The following is a 20,017-nucleotide window of genomic DNA, read 5'->3' as shown; positions in this document are numbered from 1 at the left end:
TCCTGTTTAGAAGGAATGGATCTGTGGAATTTTTGCGGAGATTGGGTGGCAACACCAGTAATTGGGAATCAAAACCAGTGCTGGGCAGACTTCTACAGTCTACGCCCTGATCGTGACTGAATAGATATGGATGGGCTGGAGTGTCAATTTTAAGGGGCTTCGACGTTAGCTTCAGAACTTTTAGTACAAGAAAAGTGCTGGGCAGACTTCTACGGTCTGTGCCCTGAAAATGGCAAGGACAAATCAAACTCAGCTATATATATATATATATATAAAGTATTGTATACCATGTAAAATGAGTTTATCTTGTTGGGCAGACTGGATGGACCGTTCAGGTCTTTATCTGCCATCATTTATTATGTTACTATGCTACTAGGCTTGGGAAGGCATTGGGTAGACCTTGTTTTGCTGTCTGTGTATATTTATGGTATGCCATGGAAGTTTGTTGCAACCAAGGGAGGGGGAATATCCTCCCTACAGCCACGGTGCTCACAGTAGTCAGCAGCATTGTCCAGCTAGATGCTGTTGCATATTGTTAATATGTGTCCCAGCTTGAGACCTATCCACTGGAATAGTGGTGGGCCAAGTTACATAGCTTAAACAGCTGAAAAGCACTGACTAGGCCTGATAATCAGCTGATGGCCTTATAGCAGAGAGCCTGCAAGAGCAGGACTGCTTGGTGAGTCTTATTGAAACCTGGTACAACTTTCAAATTGAATGTAACACTTAAGATGTAGAAATTAATGACAAAAATGGTAAAAAGTTTGGTTCCTAAGATGGAGTCTGTCTTTATAAGATGGCTCTCAGAGTCACAAGATACAAAGAAACATATTTCTGAATATTAGGAAAGAGGTTTTGTAAGTGTGGAAACTGGCATTATGAACAAATCTTAGAAAGGAGGGGCAGGTGGGCACCTGACCTGCGGTTAAGTATGATTCAGAGATGAAGAAAGATTAGAAAAAAAGTCCCTCTCCAATTGAGTTGTATGTACTGAAAATGCTATATAAGAACTGTGCATCAGAGCTATCGTCGGAGTCCCTCCCCAACCTGACTTGGACAACGGCGAAGCTCTGGCCGGTTGAACCCAGAATCTGACTGATGTATGTACCAACTTGAAGTCCTGATTGGGTGAGAATAAAAGACTATTTCTATCACTAAACTTTTCCAGTCTCAGTTTCAATCTCTTCTTTCCCTTTAAACTGTTTCAGACACACAAGTAAAATTCTCTCTCACTCATATAGATTTCATGTGGGAACATAGATGGCCAAAGATTCACCTAGATCCAAGAAGACAGAAAGCTGTGGTCATGGGAATTAGATTTGAACTGCGCCTTCTGTCACCCCCCCTACACCTCCATGACCGGAGACACTCCATAGAACCCCGATCCATAACACCATGGAAGGGAGTTTCACGGAAGTTCAGGGAGGGGTTGATTAACAAGATCCTGGAAAAACAAACCCTCTCTGGACGTCCGCGGGCAAGGGTCCTGCGGGGGGTCTAGAGAGGGGTAGATTTAAAAACAATATCTACTACTGGACTGGCCGGCATGATTTAACCAGGCAGTAGTCTCTCCTGTGCAGTTAAATCACTTTGAATCCCTGTAATCCTATATAATAATTCTCACCTCCAACGTTCTGTGCTTGGGACCGTGGCTCCCTGGAGGTGGTGGTCTGCTAGGCAGACACGCACTGACGGCAGGACAGCTGATTCCAAGGCAAGGGGAGGAGTAGGGAAACACGCGCCGTGTGTTTCCCTACTCCTCCCCCTGCCTTGGAATCATCTGTCACCCCCCACGCTACGGCCCCCTCGACCCCCCCCCGGCCCACCGAAAACCGCCCCCCGCCTCCTTTGTGGACTACCTGTGCTGACGGGGGACCCAAACCCCCGACAGCCAAAGTGATGTTGTGCCCTTCGCGTTGTTCATCTTCTCTGCAAGTTTCTCTGCGTGCGTCTGACGTCAGACGCACGCAGAGGAACTTCCAGAGAAGATGGACGCACGCAGAGAAGATGAACAACGCGAAGGGCACAACATCACTTTGGCTGTCGGGGGTTTGGGTCCCCCGTCTGCACAGGTAGTCCAGAACGGCGGCGCTGCGGCGGGGGGGGGCAGTTTTCGCCAGCGGGGGGGGGGGGGGGGGGATTAATTGCCTGCCTAGGGCCCGTTTCCTTGCCTTCAGAAACGGGCCTTTTTTACTAGTCTTAAAATAAATCCTGACTGAAGAATCATCGTGTCGTCCTTGATATTTTGAAGACCACCTCCTGGTGTATGACTTGTACCCCAAGCTGACTGACTTACGGGATACCTCTCTGCTCACTCAACAACAACGTCCATTTGTAATTGGTGGAGAATGAACTTTGATTCATGCTTTGCGGCTATGGTGCTGATGAACGTGTGTTGTCCTTGGAGAGCAATGGTTTCATGTTGTCCTTCTCTTTCTGGTTTTAGTGGCACAGGTCTTGGTTGCAAGCATCTGGAAGACTATTGGGCTCATTTTCGAAAGAGAAGGACACCCATCTTTTGACACAAATCGGAAGATGGGCGTCCTTCTCACAGGGTCGTCCAAATCGGTGTAATCGAAAACCGATTTTGGACGTCCCCAACTGCTTTCCGTCACAGGGATGGCTAAAGTTCAAGGGGGCATATCGGAGGCGTAGCGAAGGTGGGACTTGGGCGGGCCGAACACATGAACGTCCTCGACCCATAATGGAAAAAAAAAGGGCGTCCTTGACGAGCACTTGGACGACTTTACCTGGTCCTGTTCTTCTTATGACCAAGGCACAAAAAGGTGGCCAAAGTGACCAGATCACCACCGGAGAGAATCGGGGATGACCTCCCCTTACTCCCCCAGTAGTCACTAACCCCCTCCCACCCTCAAAAAACACCTTTAAAAATATGTCGTGCCAGCCTCAAATGTCATACTCAGGTCCATGACAGCAGTATGCAGGTCCCTGGAGCAGTTTTAGTGGGTGAGTGCACTTCAGGCAGGCGGACCCAGGCCCATCCCCCTCCCTACCTGTTATGTTTGTGGAGGAAACTGCAAGCCCTCCAAAACCCACCAGAAACCCACTGTACCCACATCTAGGTGCCCCTTCACCCCTAAGTGGGTGTGGTGTACAGTTGTGGGTAGTGAGTTTTAGGGGGAGTTTGGGGGGCTCAGCACACAAGGTAAGGGAGCTATGTTCCTGGGAGCATTTTATGAAGTCCACTGCAGTGTCCCCTAGGGTGCCCGGTTGCTGTCCTGGCATGTCAGGGGGACCAGTGCACTACAAATGCTGGCTCCTCCCACGACCAAAGGACTTGCATTTGGTCGTTTCTGAGATGGACATCCTTGGTTTATTATCAAAAACCATATTATTATCGGGACGTTTTCTGAGGACGTCCTCAACAAAACTTGGGCATCCCTTTCGATTATGCCCCTCCATGGAACACAAAGTGTGTGTGGCTATTGTCATTCACAAATGGCTACCAGGCCAGACTCCTTTGCATAGGAAGCAGCCAGGATTCAGGTCTGTAGAGTGTCTTGGGATCTCTGAAGAACACAGTCTGACTTTTATCTATATCAGCATCTCAATGTGCTTTTGCTAAGATGTGGTATCACCAGAAATGTGCTGGATTCTCATCTAGACCTTGTCCAGGTGGAATTTGGCTGTTTTTAATGTCCTGGGTACGGGAAGGGCCTTCAGTTTTGCTAGTAGTTGGTTCTCTGCTGTCTTAGGGGCCCTTTTACAAAGGCGTGCTGAAAAATGGCTTGCGGTAGTGTAGGTGCGGGTTTTGGGCACACACCGATCCATTTTTTAGCACGCTAGTTAAAAAGGCCTTTTTAAAATTTTTGCCAAAAATGGACGCGCAGCAAAATGAAAATTGCTGCGTGTCCATTTTGGGTCTGAGACCTTACCGCCAGCCATTGACCTAGCGGTAAAGACTCAACGTGGTAACCGGGTGGTAATGATCTACGTGCAGCAAATGCCACTTGGCGTGTGCCCGTTATGCGTGCCTGTATCGGACACACGCCAAAAATGAAATTACCACGAGAGCCATGTGGTGATTGGGTGGTAACTCCATTTTGGCGTGCACTGGGCACGCGTAGACGCTTACGCGGCTTAGTAAAAGGGCCCCTTACTTACTTACCTCCCTAGTGTTGGATGAAGTAGGATGATTGCTGTGTTCCCTTCCCCTCTGCACTGCATTTTATGCTTCACATATTATTTGGCAGTGACATTTGTTGCTCACTCTGTTGTGTGTTAAAGAAGACAGTGTCAGTTCCCAAAAGCTAGTCCAATAAAAAATACCGCCGTATATTATGTTCTTTGTTCGTTAACAATTTTCCTGATACTCCCTAGCACTGTGATGATGCCACACAACTGCTCTTAGTGCCACTGGGATGATGGACACTCTGTTAAGGTAATAAATTAGATTGTGAGCCCTCCTGGGACAGAGAAATGTCCAAAGTACCTGAATGTAACTCACCTTGAGCTACTACTGAAAAAAGGTGTGAGCAAAATCTAAATAACTAAGATTCTGGAATCTTAAAGAGTGACAAGATTCCATGCAGAATCTCAAAGAGTAGTGACATTCCATTTAGAACCCCGAAGAATAGCAAGATTCTGGAGTGGAGGAGTGGCCTAGCGGAGGAGTGGCCTAGTGGTTAGAGCACCAGTCTTGCAATCCAAATCCTGCTGGCTGCTGCTCCTTGTGATCTTGGGCAAGTCACTTAACCCTCCATTGTCTCAGGTACAAATTAGATTGTGAGCCCTCCTGGGACAGAGAAATATCCAGAGTACCTGAATGTAACTCACCTTGAGCTACTACTGAAAAAGGGGTGAGCAAAATCTAAATAAATAAATAAACTCCACCAAGTGAAGGGAAATCTGTTCAACAATACAGTCAAAACTTACATTCTACTTGACTAAAATATTTGCATTTAAGTCATGCATAGCTACTAGTTCTCTATCTTTGAGACGAAAACTTTCTGGGGTCCTTTTACTAAGGTGCGCTGAAAAAATGGTTTGCGGTAGTGTAGGCACGGGTTTTGGGCAGGTGCTGATCCATTTTTCAGCACGCCTGTAAAAAAGGCCTTTAAAAAAATGTTTTTTGCAGAAAATGGACGTGCGCAAAATCAAAATTGCCACATGTCCATTTTGGATCTGCGACCTTACTGCCAGCCATTGACCTAACGGTAAAGTCTCCCGCGGTAACCGAGCGGTAATGACCTACGCATGCCAAATGCCACTTGGGGCTCGTCCAAAAATAAAAAAGGTTTTTCAGCCGCGCGTATCGGAAATGCGCCAGAAATGAAATTACTGCAAGAGCAACGCGGTAGCCGGGCGGTAACTCCATTTTGGTATGCGTTGGGCGCATGTAGATGCTTTACGCAGCTTAGTAAAATGTCCCCTCTGAATTGTTCAGAAATATGTATTTCTCACTTCTATTCTAGAGTTCATTTCTTTCTAGTTCAGTGCAGGGGCGTAGCTACTATGGGGCCACGGAGGCCTGGGCCCCCGTAGATTTGGCCCTGGACCTCCCTACCAACGACCCTCTCAACCCCCCCTCCCGCCGTCAACCCGCCGTTGCCGTCTGCTACCTTTGCTGGCGGGGGACCCCAACCCCCGCCAGCCGAAGTCTTCTTCCTTTGTTTTGTTGGGGCCCCCTGCCAGCAAACGTTGGCGATGGTGGGCAGGTTGTCAAAGTTGTTGTTGTTGGTGCTTGCGGTGGCGGGGGATGTCGGCAATAGCAGAGGTGGGGTGTCGGCAATGGAGGCGGGGGGGGGGGGGGGGTCAGCGGCACCGGAAGGAGGCTAAAATGTGCCCCCTCAGCTCGGCCTCTGGACCCCCCTCCCGGCGAAGTCTGGCTACGCCCCTGGTTCAGTGTGAAAGATTTAGATTGTCTTTTGTATGAGTTTCGATGCCCCTCATCAAAATCTTTCAGGCACTCGTTGCCCACGTCAGAAGGCCTCATGCCTTTAAATTGCTGGCCATGTGATCACGTGTGCAGAGTTACAGCCCAAGGGAACATTTCCCTATCATGTGTGTGTAAGACAAATGTTTCTGAGAAACTGCTTCAATGTGCTGCTCCACAGTAGAAAGCCAGACCAAGATCAACAGGAAAGGAACATTCTGCATCAACTAATTTCATAAACATATCTGAAAATTATAGCCTTGCATGCTCCTTTAGCCGCCTCCAGCTTTCTGTAATTTTGGCATTGAATTCCCGCTGTGTGTGAGCGTATCATGTGGTTTGTGTCCTAGCACCCCAGCAAAAGGGCTTTTTGAAAAGACAAAGGATGGGTCACCTTTTCTTTAACTTCTAAAATGCAGCCATATGTTTTTCAGCCTATATAGTAACATAGTAACTTAGTAGATGACGGCAGAAAAAGACCTGCACGGTCCATCCAGTCTGCCCAACAAGACAACTCATATGTGCTACTTTTTGTGTATACACTACTTTGAATTGTATCTGTGCTCTTCAGGGCACAGACCGTATAAGTCTGCCCAGCACTATCTCCGCCTCCCAACCTCCAGCCCCGCCTCCCACCACCGGCTCTGGCACAGACCGTATAAGTCTGGCCAGCACTATCCCCGCCTCCCAACCACCAGCCCCGCCTCCCACCACCGGCTCTGGCACAGACCGTATAAGTCTGACCAGCACTATAATTTCTTCGTTATTCATTTATGAATTAGAGCCGTAATTGATCAGCACGGAGTAAGCCGAGAAATTTTAATTTCTGGACTTTGTAAGATTTTATTAGATCCAGGTTTTTTTTTTTGTTTTAATTATGACACCAGAGTAACAATGACCAGCACAAGAATGCAGCAGGAAATATCAATTTGTATTCCATAAACAAATGTCCATTAAATATGGCATTGTATTATTACAATACAGATTCATATATTGATCTGCAGGTCTCCAGATTTTAACTACCTGCTAATTAAAAGCACCACTGTTCATTGATATTTGTAAATCACATTAACCTTCATCCATCAGAGATTTATGGCTAGCACTGCTATTTTTCCAATTGTTTGATATTTTGAGAACACTGACTTTCCTGTTCATGCCGCTAACATCCCTGCTTTTTCAGATCAGTTACATTGTTTGTGCAATGGTTGGTTGATCGGTCTTCATGGGCCAAGGCCTCATCTGTTTTGTTGAAGTGATTTATCTACCCAATAACATCTTGGTGTAAACATTTATGTTTTCACAATTATACCCCAGAGACTTGCTCTGCTTTCCTTGCCAATTCTGGTTGTGGCTTCTCAAAAAAGATATAGTGGAATTAGAAAAGGTGCAGAGAAGGGCAACGAAAATGATAAAGGGATTGGGACAACTTCCCTATGAGGAAAGGCTAAAGCGGCTAGGGCTCTTCAGCTTGGAGAAAAGGCGGCTGAGAGGAGATATGATAGAGGTTTATAAAATAATGAGTGGAGTTGAACGGGTAGATGTGAAGCATCTGTTTACGCTTTCCAAAAATACTAGGACTAGGGGGCATGCGATGAAGCTACAATGTAGTAAATTTAAAACGAATTGGAGAAATTTTTTCTTCACTCAACGTGTAATTAAACTCTGGAATTCATTGCCAGAGAATGTGGTAAAGGCTGTTAGTTTAGCAGAGTTTAAAAAAGGTTTGGACGGCTTCCTAAAGGAAAAGTCCATAGACTGTTATTAAATGAACTTGGGGAAAATCCACTATTTCTGGGATAAGCGGTATAAAATGTTTTGTACTTTTTTGGGATCTTGCCAGGTATTTGTGACCTGGATTGGCCACTGTTGGAAACAGGATGCTGGGCTCGATGGACCTTTGGTCTTTCCCAGTATGGCAATACTTATGTACTTATGTATTTAGGCAGACGTATTTACACCCGCCTTGTACATGGTGTAACTATTGGCACCCAAATAGCAACTTAGGCTTCTGTTCTACAGCAAAATCTCATCTGGCAGCCCAGATGCCATTATAGAATTCTATCTTAGCACACAGATTTTAGGCACCTAATTTTTAGAACCCTTTATAGAATTGCTCCCTTTACTCCTAACTTGAAGGCTGGTTTATTTTCACCTGCCTTGTGGTGGATATTGGCTGCCTGAAAGTGGCGGAGTGCAGAAGTCTTTTCAACTCTGCTGTGGCATACGATACATCAGACTTTACATAGGAATCTGCTGCAACTTTTGGCTTTCTACTTAGGAGCTACAAGGTCACAGCAACTCATCTGCATTCAAACCAGAAATGTACTTTGGTTTGCACATTTCTGTGTGTTTTGAGCTGACTGACATAATGGACTGGATTTGCTAAATAGTTTTCCCATAGAATAGAACAAGAGAAAAACCTTGGTGAACTGGACCCATGAGGTCATAAGACCACTAATTATTACTTATGTCTCATTCAATATAAGCCAAATCAAATAGCATTTCTTTTACAAGTAGTAAACGAACACCCACTGCTATTTCAGTGGGCATCTAATGAAGTAAGATGTACTTAAGGACATGGGAATGTAAAAATGTTTATATTTAAACCTAGCTTTGATAATATAGGGCTCAGCAGGGGCAGACTGACAGGGATCTGGGTCCCATGGCAATGGGGGTTCTGGGCCTCACTATCCCTGGATCCCATATGTCTCCCCCTCCACCCCTGGGTCCCACATCTCTCCCCCTGAGGCCAACATGCTCACCTCTCTCCTCTCTGTCCCTGGATCTGGCTCTCTTCCCTCACGTTTACCTCAAATGTCCCATTTTCCGTATAGGACCCTGGCTGTCTGCCGCTGACTAGAACCTCTTTGCCTTGGCCCACCCTTTTGGAAGCAGGAAGTTACATCAGAAAGGGGCAGGCTGTGGCAGAGAGAAGGTTCCAGTCAGTGGCAAACAGCTAGGGGCCCTGTACGGAGAAAGAGACTTTTGAGGTAACTAGAGGGGCAGTGGTTGTGAGAGAGGGGGAGTGCTGGACCCGGCAACTGCACTGGGTCCTCGGGCACTGTTCTGTTGCCCAAATGGTCAATCTACCCCTGGGGCTCATTATTCAAAGTGATTGTTCCACATAACCAGGGCCGCCGAGAGACTGGATCGAGCCCGGGGCAAGGCTGCCTGAGGGGCCCCGCCCTGCCGCCCCCGAGGTCTCCACTGCCGCTCCCCCTCCACCCCCCCGAGGCCGCTGCTGCTCCCCCTCCACCCCCCCCAAGGTCACAGCCGCCGCTTATCCCCCTGAGGTCGCCGCTCCCCTCCTCCACCCCCCCCCAAGGTCGCCGCCGCCGCCACCCCCTTCGTCCGCCAGTGGGACGGGCCCCCTGCATTGAAATCACAGCGCCTCTCACCTCCGTGTGAAAGCGCTGCAGGCAGTAGGGCAACAGATCGCCTCTCTTCGGCCCTCCTTCCCTCCTTGTGTCCCGCCCTTGCAGAAGTTACATCAGACGAGGGCGGGACACAGGGAGGGAAGGAGGCCCGAAGGGAGGCGATCTGCTGCCCTGCTGCCTGTAGTGCTTTCACACGGAGGTGAGAAGCATTGTGATAAGTACATAAGTACATAAGTACATCTAATATAATAAAACGCACCGTGAACGTTCTAATGAGGACAACGTTCTGTGAAGCCCTGAAGCCCTGAAGCCATGCCCTGAAGCCATCTGACGTCACTGAAGCTGTAGGGTTCGTGGATTCGTGGTGTGAAGCCTTCAAGCCAGCCAGCCACGTCTCTGCCCCAACGTTACCAAGCAACGAAATGCGACGTTACAAGGACCAATCAGAGAGAAGAACAAGGTAAGAAGGGAGGAGCACTCACTACCAGCAGAACGAGTGATTAGCACAAAAACAAAGAGAACAGAGGAGGACCGAACGGCTGATTATCTGACCAGGAACGAAAGCAGACGACCACCGCAAGGTAGGGGTATGTGTGAAAATTTTTAGATCGCACGAGGCACGACAAAAACAGCCCCTCACCATCTGAAATGTACCAGCCCTGAAGAAGGTGCCGCCCAACTGGTAGGCTTACCCGTGAGCCAGCCAGTAAAAATCAGCGAACGAAGCACAGAAAATAGTGTTTCCCTACTCCTCACTTGCCTAACATTTCTTTAACACTGGCTGGAAAAAAACCAGCCGCACACCCGGAATCCCCTTCAACTCAAACCGACACCCCCCCCCCCCCCCTGCTAGCGCCCGTTTCATTTGTTTTGGAAACGGGCCTTTTTTACTAGTAAGTACATAAGTAGTGCCATACTGGGAAAGACCAAAGGTCCATCTAGCCCAGCATCCTGTCACCGACAGTGGCCAATCCAGGTCAAGGGCACCTGGCACGCTCCCCAAACGTAAAAACATTCCAGACAAGTTATACCTAAAAATGCGGAATTTTTCCAAGTCCATTTAATAGCGGTCTATGGACTTGTCCTTTAGGAATCTATCTAACCCCTTTTTAAACTCCGTCAAGCTAACCGCCCGTACCATGTTCTCCGGCAACGAATTCCAGAGTCTAATTACACGTTGGGTGAAGAAACATTTTCTCCAATTCGTTTTAAATTTACCACACTGTAGCTTCAACTCATGCCCTCTAGTCCTAGTATTTTTGGATAGAATGAACAGTCGCTTCACATCCACCCGATCCATTCCACTCATTATTTTATACACTTCTATCATATCTCAATGCAGGGGGCCCGGCCCGGTGGCAGACGGTCGACGATGGAGGGCGGGTGGGACTGTGGCACCGGGCCCCCCTTGGAGGCCCGGGCCCGGGGAATTTTGTCTCTCCTGCCCCCTCCCCCCCTCTCGGTGGCCATGCACATAAGCTTGGCAGTTTTGGAGCTGTTGGACAAAAGCAGCCTTTCATGACCTCTTTCCCCACACTTGCAGAACGGGTACATTACGGCCGGAAAATTTGATATAAGGCTAAAGTGTATACGGTTAACTGTGGGAGGTAAAGTAGGCATTTTACAGGAGGGGGAGGAGGAGCTCAAAGTTAACTAGATAGCAGTGTAGCAATATTTAACCCCTAATCTAGTTATCCCAGTCACAGATATAGCAGGTCTAAGATAAACAGATAAATGAATCCATTTATCTTTAATTCACTGTGGGGCTATTTCATGGGAGATAACTGGGTAGAAGAGGTCCCTAACTTGTTATCTCCCACTGACATGGATAATCATTGGAGTTTCAGTGGAATAGCGCTGCTGGAAGTCTGTTCTTTGCAGCCAGCGTACAGTGCGTTGCAGTAGTCCAGATGACTTAATACCTTTGACTGTACCAGGGTACGGAAGATGTGTCTCGGGAAGAAAGGTTTTTCTCTTTTGAGTTTCCACATGGAGTGGAACATCTTTTTCGTCGTGTTCTTCACGTGGGCATCGAGTGTGAGGTTTCGATCAATGGTAACGCCAAGAATTTTTAGATTTTGTGAGATGGGTAGAGAACAGTATGGTGTGGTTATGGTGGAGTATTTGTTTTTGAGTCACTTTATCAGGTCAATTAATGGGTTTGTTTTTGCAATAGAGTATGAGAAGTAAGGGTTCTTCCAACATACTTTAGAGAATTTATCTTTTCAGTATGGGATGTTGAAAGAAGAGCTCTACATGACCTGTCTTGGTTTTGCCACAGAAAACTGCTCCTGTTCTCTTGGCATGATATAGATCCTTCAGTATATCCTGGAAAGGAAGGCTGGTGTCTGAGTGCCAGCTGGATTTAATGATAAAGTTGAAGATAGCATTTTTGAGAATGGAAAGTATTTGTAGAATAGGATAGTACAGTAGACCAGTTATTGCCTTAAATGGCATACAGGATTGAAAGGGAAGTTTAAGAATGAAAAGTCATGATATGAAGTTGGAGGGAGAGAGGCTTAAAGAAAATTCTTCTTCACTGGCAGGTAATTAGACCCAGCGGAATCTGCAACAAAATTTAAACAGACTTTGGACACCTAACCCAGAAGTAAGCTGCCTTTTTAATTTAACGTACCTGCAGCTTGAGCTTTTGTGAAGGTTGTTTCTTCATTGTCGGTGTTGCTTCATAAGTATATAAGAACTTAAGAATTGCCATACTGGGACAGACCGAAGGTACATCAAGCCCAACATCCTGTTTCCGACAGTGGCCAATCCAGGTCACAAGTACCTGGCAAGATCCCATAAAAGTACAATACATTTTATGCTGCTTATCCTACAAAATAAGCAGTGGATTTTCCTCAAGTCCATTTTAATAATGGTCTATGGACTTTTCCTTTAGGAAGCCATCTAAACCTTTTTAAAACCCCACTAAGCTGACTGCTTTTACTACATTCTTTGGCAATGAAATCCAGAGTTTAATTACACATTGAGTGAAGAAACATTTTCTCTGATTCTTTTTAAATTTACTACTTTGTAGCTTCATTGCGTGCCCCCTAGTCCTAGTATTTTTGGAAAGAGTAAACAAGTGATTCACGATTGTGTATATTTTGCTTGTTTTCCTCTCTGGATAAGGGCAGATTATAAACAATAAATCTAAATCTAATCCTATAAACTTTCTTGCTCAAATTTTCAACTAGCACACAACATTTGCATGAACTCCATTGTTGAGGATGAACGGGGTGAACTGGAGGGGGCCATGCGTTTCCTCTCTTCTACCCCTCACCTGCTGCCCGCCTCATCATACCTTTGTTGGTGGGGATGCCCAAGCACTGTCAGTCAAAGAGAATTCAAAGGCACGAACTGAGCATGCTTGGAAGTACCAGCAATGGCGGCTGGATCACCCTTCCAACTCCCTGCTGCTCAGGAAGCACAGGTAGGGGCTCCAGCAGATAATATGTTTGGTTGACGGGGCTGATTGGGCATCCCTGCCAGCCATGCATCTGGTGGCATAATTTTGGAGGGAGCTTGAGCCCAAAGTAGAGAGGCCCAGACCCTTGAGGCCCTCCCATGGTTACACCCATGTGGCATAAGGTCAGCTGCACATGTAACAGGGGTCCTTTTACGAAGCTGCCCAGTATCCTGTTTCCAACAGTGGCCAAACCAGGTCACAAGTACCTGGCAGAAACCCAAATCATGGTAACATTTCATGCTGAATATCTGCAGTTAGCGCCGAAGCCAAAACTGATTAATCTGTGAGTGGACTGGGGACGGAGTTGTCACTTATGTGATTAAGGGTCAATATGCAGCGCTTAACTGCATAAGGTAACTGAATAAAATGCAGTCCTCTCTTTATATGGTTCACGTTATTTATTTATTTATTAGGATTTATTTACCACCTTTTTGAAGGAATTCACTCAAGGTGATGTACAGTAAGAATAGATCAAACATGAGCAACAGACAATTACAGCAGTAAAAATATTCTAACACAAATACAAAGTATGGCATGGTACACTATTTGCAATGTCAACACAATACGTAACAGAGCATTATAATTGATAGCGAAAGGTAAAGCAAAGATGTAACATATAGAAGGGTAAGAAAGTAGGAAGAGTTAGAAAGTAAGGTGATTGATTTGAAGAAAGTTGCATATGAGGTCAGAGTGATGGTTAAATATTATCTCAGCTAGGGTAGGAGTGGATAAACATGTCCTGCTGCAGTATATGCAGCCTGAGTACCCCTTGTGTGTGTGAGTGAGATTAACAAGTTAGTTACTTCTTCCATTAAAGGTCTGGTTGAAGAGCCAAGCTTTCACCTGCTTCCTGAAGTAGAGATAGTCTTGTGTTAAGTGGAGCCTTTCAGGCAATGCATTCCAGAGTGTGGGGGCTACTCCGGAGAAGGCTCCCTTGCGGGTATCATGTCATGTAATGTCTTTTGGAGAGGGTGTGGTTAGTGAAAGTCCTTGGGAGGACCTTAGTATCTTTGGCAGTGTATGGAGGATCATCCTATTCTTCAGATACTCGGGGCCATTTCCTTTCAGGGCCTTGAAGATCAGGCATAGAGTCTGGGTTCTACATATGATGCCAAAAAAAATCAACACTGAAAGAAGTGCTATTTTATAAGCTGTGCTTAAAGTTAGGCACAGTTTAAAGAATAGCACTTATGCCCGGGAATCTCATCTAGCTTTAGGCATGACTGTTTACACCAACTGAAGCATGGTACAAATGTATGTACCAATATTAGGTGCATATCCCCCCCGTATTCTATAACAACGCACATAAAATTTAGGAATGACCCTCCCATGTCCATGCCCCCTTTTTCAGATTGTGTGTAAATTTTAGGCATGGATCCTGCACCTAAATTTATGCATGTAAATGCTAATTAGTGCCAATAATTGTTAAAAAGCCAATTATTGGTACTAATTGGCTCATTATTCAATTAAATTGGACGTGCAAGTTTTGACAAGTTTTACAGAATTAGGAGGTATGTGGTTAAATGCTGAATATTGCACTTGACTGCATGTATGTTAGCCGACTGGGTATGCCTGGATATTCAGTGGAAAACGCCAGTGGTGGCCCAAAATGCTGACCGTAGCCAGCTGAATATTTACTCCTTAATGTTTCGTTAGTCAGTAAGTTGAACTGCTGGAGTCTCCGAATGCCATTTTCCAAACTTCACCTCATTCATTTGACTGAACTGTTCTCAGAACATAAGGACCTGATGGATGAGCTGCCGTGAAGCAGAATTTCATGTTTTCTTGGGAGGGGTGGGGCAAAAGAACATGTAATGACACTCAATGAATAGACCATGGATGGATGAGTTACATTCATTTCCAAGTAGAACCATGTTGTTGCTCTTCCCAGCTGGCCGGGTTCCTTCTTATAAACATCTCCTAGGGTCCTAGACTTAAAACAAATAAGTGTTAAATGTAACTCGATCCTCCGATGGTCTGAGTAGGAGACCTACCAGATCATGGGATTCCTGTTGAGAACTGACAGTTTAAGGTCCAAGGTGGGACCATGCCCAGAGAAGTGTCTTGTCTGTTGAGGTTACAGCGCCATCTGCTGGTACAATAAATCTCTCTTTCCTGGTTCTTCACATGCTCCTGACATGCAACAGGAAGGGGGTTAGTGATGCACTGGGCAGCACACTAACTTAAAGCAGTGGTTCTCCACTGAAATCTTGGGACATACCCAGCCAGTCTGGCTTTCAGGATTTCCACAGTATGCTCATCTACATGCTAAACCTCATGGACCTACCTCCCAGAAATGCCACAAGGTCATCCCGCAAATTTCTCAACCTGCACTTCCCCCAGCTGTAAAGGACTAAAATACAAGCTGATGCACGCCACTACCTTCTCTTACATGAGCACGCAGTTATGGAATGCACTACCAACAGACCTGAAAACAATCAACGAAATAACCAACTTCCGCAAATCTCTGAAGGCATATTTTTTCAACAAAGCTTACAAAGAGAACCTACAGACCTACTAATCCACTTCACCAACCCACCCAGATATGAAAGTTCACCTTCTACACTTACCCCTTAATACTTCCTTCTTTCTTCCCTTACTTAACTTCTGCACATTATTAATTGTATCTGACATCCTAGAATGACAATGCCATAACAAAACTATGTAAGCCACTTTGAGCCTGCAAATAGGTGGGAAAATGTGGGATATAAATGCAATAAATAAATAAATACAATATCCTGAAAACCTGACTGGGTGGGTCTGCCTTGAGGACGAGGTTGAGCTCCCCAGTGACATTGCTCTCTGTCTCCAGGTGTAAGGGGATGTTTTACCTGTGTTGTGGTTTACATACCCGATATGCAAAAGAGGGACTGCTGGTGGTTAATCCAAAGAGTCTTTTCGGACCATGTAGCTGTCTCCTGCTCCTGTGAATTTTCAACTCAGAATCAGCTTCTAATTTATGTATTTATCTCTTAGGATTCATAAAATGCCTTTGTGAACATATTCATCCAAGGCAGTGAACAACAGGTACCTGGCCCTGTTTTTCTTACGACTAAGGCACAAAAAGGTGCCCGAACTGACCAGATGACCACCAGAGAGAATCAGGGATGACCTCCCCTTACTCACCCAGTGGTCACTAACCCCCTCCCACCATCAAAAAAAAAATATTTTGTGCCAGCCTCTATGCCAGCCTCAAATGTCATACTCAGGTCCATGACAGCAGTATGCAGGTCCCTGGAGCAGTTTTAGTGGGTGCAGTGCACTTCAGGCAGGTGGACCCAGGCCCATCCCCCCCCTACCTGTTACACTTCTGGTGGCAAATGTGAGCCCTCCAAAACCCACCACAAATCCACTGTACCCACATCTAGGTGCTCCCCTTCACCCGTAAGGGCTATGGTAGTGGTGTACAGTTGGGGGTAGTGGGTTTTGGGGGCTCAGCACACGATAAGAGAGCTATGTACCTGGGAGCAATTTCTGAAGTCCACTGCAGTGCCCCCTAGGGTGCCAGGTTGGTGTCCTGGCATGTCAGGGGGACCAGTGCACTACGAATGCTGGCTCCTCCCACGAGCAAAGGGCTTGCATTTGGTCGTTTCTGAAATGGGCGTCCTTGGTTTCCATTATCGCCAAAAATCAGAAACGACCAAGTCTAGGGACGGCCATCTCTAAGGACAACCTAAATTTCAAGATTTGGGCGTCCCCGACCCTATTATTGAAACGAAAGATGGACGTCCATCTTGTTTCGATAATACGGGTTTCCCCGCCCCTCCATCGGGACATTTTGCGAGGACGTCCTCAGCAAAACTTGGGCGTCCCTTTCGATTATGCCCCTCCACGTGTCCCCTTCCCCTGCCTGGGGAAGTTGAAAGCAACAGGAGAAAACAGACTGGGCAAAAAAAAAACCCACATCCCATGTGGATATTTGTACCCATGTTACTGTAGCTCTTATGAATTAGTGCCAGGCATGCCTGGTCTGAGTGTGATTTATAGTGCCGCTTGGCAGTGCTAACAGGTTTATGATGAGAGTCAAGACAGGTGATGCCTGTGGGCTCAGAATACATAAAACATCCATCTCTGCCAAATCTCCTGCTGGTATGTAGCAGCCCAGTAGCTGAGAAAGCCTAAAATAGGTTTGTGTTTCTTTGATGTCAGCTTTTGTGTGCATTAACCTTTTTTTTTGGTTACATTTGTACCCCGCGCTTTCCCGCTCATGGCAGGCTCAATGCGGCTTACATGGGGCAATGGAGGGTTAAGTGACTTGCCCAGAGTCACAAGGAGCTGCCTGTGCCTGACGTGGGAATTGAACTCAGTTCCTCAGGACCAGAGTCCATCACCCTAACCACTAGGCCACTCCTCCACGGCTGACCGAGGAATTGAACTAGCAACTCATTGCAATCTGATTGTGGCCCAGTCTTTTAGTCCTCTTGCTTCTCCTCTTCCACTGACCCAACAGCTGAGATTCCCTCTTATAAAATTATTACCATTTTAGTATTAAGTTTTAGCTGCTACTCATTGCTCGCTGTCCATCTTTTGTGTCTGCACGTTTTAGATCTGTTAATTTCATATCAATTCTATTTTTTTTTTTGGTTACATTTGTACCTCGCACTTTCCCGCTCATGGCAGGCTCAATGCGGCTTACATGGGGCAATGGAGGGTTAAGTGACTTGCTCAGAGTCACAAGGAGCTGCCTGTACCTGAAGTGGGAATCAAACTCAGTTCCCCAGGACCAAAGTCCACCACCCTAACCACTAGGCCACTCCTCCACTGTTGCTACTATTTGAGATTCTATTCCACTAGCAACATTCCATGCAGAAGTCAGCCCTTGCAGATCACCAATGTGGCCGTGCAGGCTTCTGCTTCTGTGAGTCTGACGTCCTGCACAGTTACAGAACTTATAGTCCACTATTACTAAATATTTTATTTTATTTTTGTTACATTTGTACCCCCGCACTTTTTCCCACTCATGGAAGGCTCAATGCGGCTTACATGGGGCAATGGAGGGTTAAGTGACTTGCCCAGAGTCACAAGGAGCTGCCTGTACCTGAAGTGGGAATCAAACTCAGTTCCCCAGGACCAAAGTCCACCACCCTAACCACTAGGCCACTCCTCCACTGTTGCTACTATTTGAGATTCTACATGGAATGTTGCTATTCCACTAGCAACATTCCATGTAGAAGTCGGCCCTTGCAGATCACCAATGTGGCCGCGCAGGCTTCTGCTTCTGTGAGTCTGACGTCCTGCACGTACGTGCAGGACGTCAGACTCACAGAAACAGAAGCCTGCGCAGCCTTCTTCATGGAATGTTGCTAGTGGAATAGCAACATTCCATGTAGAATCTCCAATAGTAGCAACATTCCATGTAGAATCTCCAATAGTATCTGTTTTATTTTTGTTACATTTGTACCCTGCGCTTTCCCACTCACGGCAGGCTCAATGTGGGGGCAATGGAGGGTTAAGTGACTTGCCCAGAGTCACAAGGAGCTGCCTGTGCCTGAAGTGGGAATCCAACTCAGTTCCCCAGGACCAAAGTCCACCACCCTAACCACTAGGCCACTCCTCCACTCCATATTCAGACTGTTCCTGGACCCCCTTTGATTTTGTATCTGCTTTTGGTGTGGATCTGGAGAGCTTCTTTATATTCTGTATTACAAGATGGGAGTAGGACATGTCTGTGAAAGAGGTACAGATGGATGGCAGATTACTAGTAATTACATTGGCAGTTTAAAATGTATATATACTAGTGAGAAATGCCCGTTTCGGATAAAAATGAAACGGGCGCTAGCAAGGTAATCCCCCCCCCCCATCCTCCCTCCCGAGTTCCAGACCCCCCTCTCCCTCCCTCCTTCCCTCAGTTGTGAGTTTGTGATTAAAGTTCGCAGTGCTCTCCCCGCTGCTGTCACAGAATCTGTGGAACTCGTGCGTTGTGCCTTCCCCACCCCGCACGTCTTCGCGTTTTGACGCGAGGGCGGAGCTTCACTGACTGCAGGCCAAACCGGATGTCTCTGGCGCCTCAAGTTTCTGGCTTGAGGCTTCATTGGAACGTTGGAGGTGCCTTTTATATATATAGATATGTATGTATATGTATATGTATATATATATATATAATGGCGTTCCTTTCTGTTTTACTAAGTTTTAAATTGTTTTAATTAATTGTAAACTGTGTAGATACACACAGATGCACAGTATATCAAATGTAAAAAAAAAAACTTGGAAACTTCTGCCAGCCACTGGCCTCCCTTAAACAGCTGGTTGGCAAACCTTCCCTGTCCCTACGGCTTTCACATCTGTCCGAAGTTTATAATTCTCAGGCAGGAGCCTTGGCGAGTCTGTGTGTCCCCTCTTGACTTTGGACTGTAGGCATGTGTCTAGTTGGTCTCTGCTTTAGTCCTGCCCCATGCTCTTGGTAAATGGGTGAAAAGCTTGTGTGGTCTTTATCTCAATCCAAGCAGCATGAAAACTGCCACTTGTACCTTGGCACTTCTCTGTAAGGGAAGACAGGAAGTTAGACTGGCAGGAGACCAGCATGCAGCTAAGGAAGGAGAATTTGGATCAGCACTATTACACACGCAGACAAATGCCAAGCCTGTGGAGAAATATCTCAGGCACTCTGCCCAGGTTCAGCCAGCGTCTTGATGTCCTAGTGTTTTTCTTTACAAAGAAGCTACCAACTGATAACCGTTTTTGAGGATTTATCTGGAAATACGTATGATATGACAAGTTCGTAAACTCCTGATGCAGGCCAGTAGGGCCGAAACACGAGTCGTGTCGGGTGTCCTTTGTCATAGAACCCTTTTAAAGATTATTTTAATAAAGAGATTTTGGACACCATCTGCGAGAGGTTTTTTTTTTGTTTCCTCTGCTGTTTTGTGCCTGGTGCATTTCATCTGTGGAGGTTTTTCCTTATGTTTGTGACAGAGGAGGGACAGGGGAGATAAAATACAGACATTTAAATACTTGAAATGTATTAATATAGAAACAAATATTTTCCAGAGAAGGAAAAACGGTAAAACTAGAGGACACGATGAATTGAGGTTGCGGGGTGGTAGACTTAGGAGTAATGTCAGGAAAAAAATTTTCATGGAGAGGGTGGTTGATGCCTGGAATGCTCTCCCCAGGGAATTGGTGGAGAAAAAAAAATGACTTTGACAGCAACTCCTGTAGTTGGAGCATAAGGACAGTTAGGTATGTGAGGATCTGGCTGTGTCTGAATATCAGCAAGCACCCTCATAACTTCCAGGTCCAACGATGACCCGGATATTGAATATTCAGATCTAATTC

Source organism: Microcaecilia unicolor, chromosome 12 (genome assembly GCF_901765095.1).
Source record: "Microcaecilia unicolor chromosome 12, aMicUni1.1, whole genome shotgun sequence".
Classification (NCBI taxonomy): domain Eukaryota; kingdom Metazoa; phylum Chordata; class Amphibia; order Gymnophiona; family Siphonopidae; genus Microcaecilia; species Microcaecilia unicolor.
Note: the sequence above shows the minus strand (reverse complement) of the source record.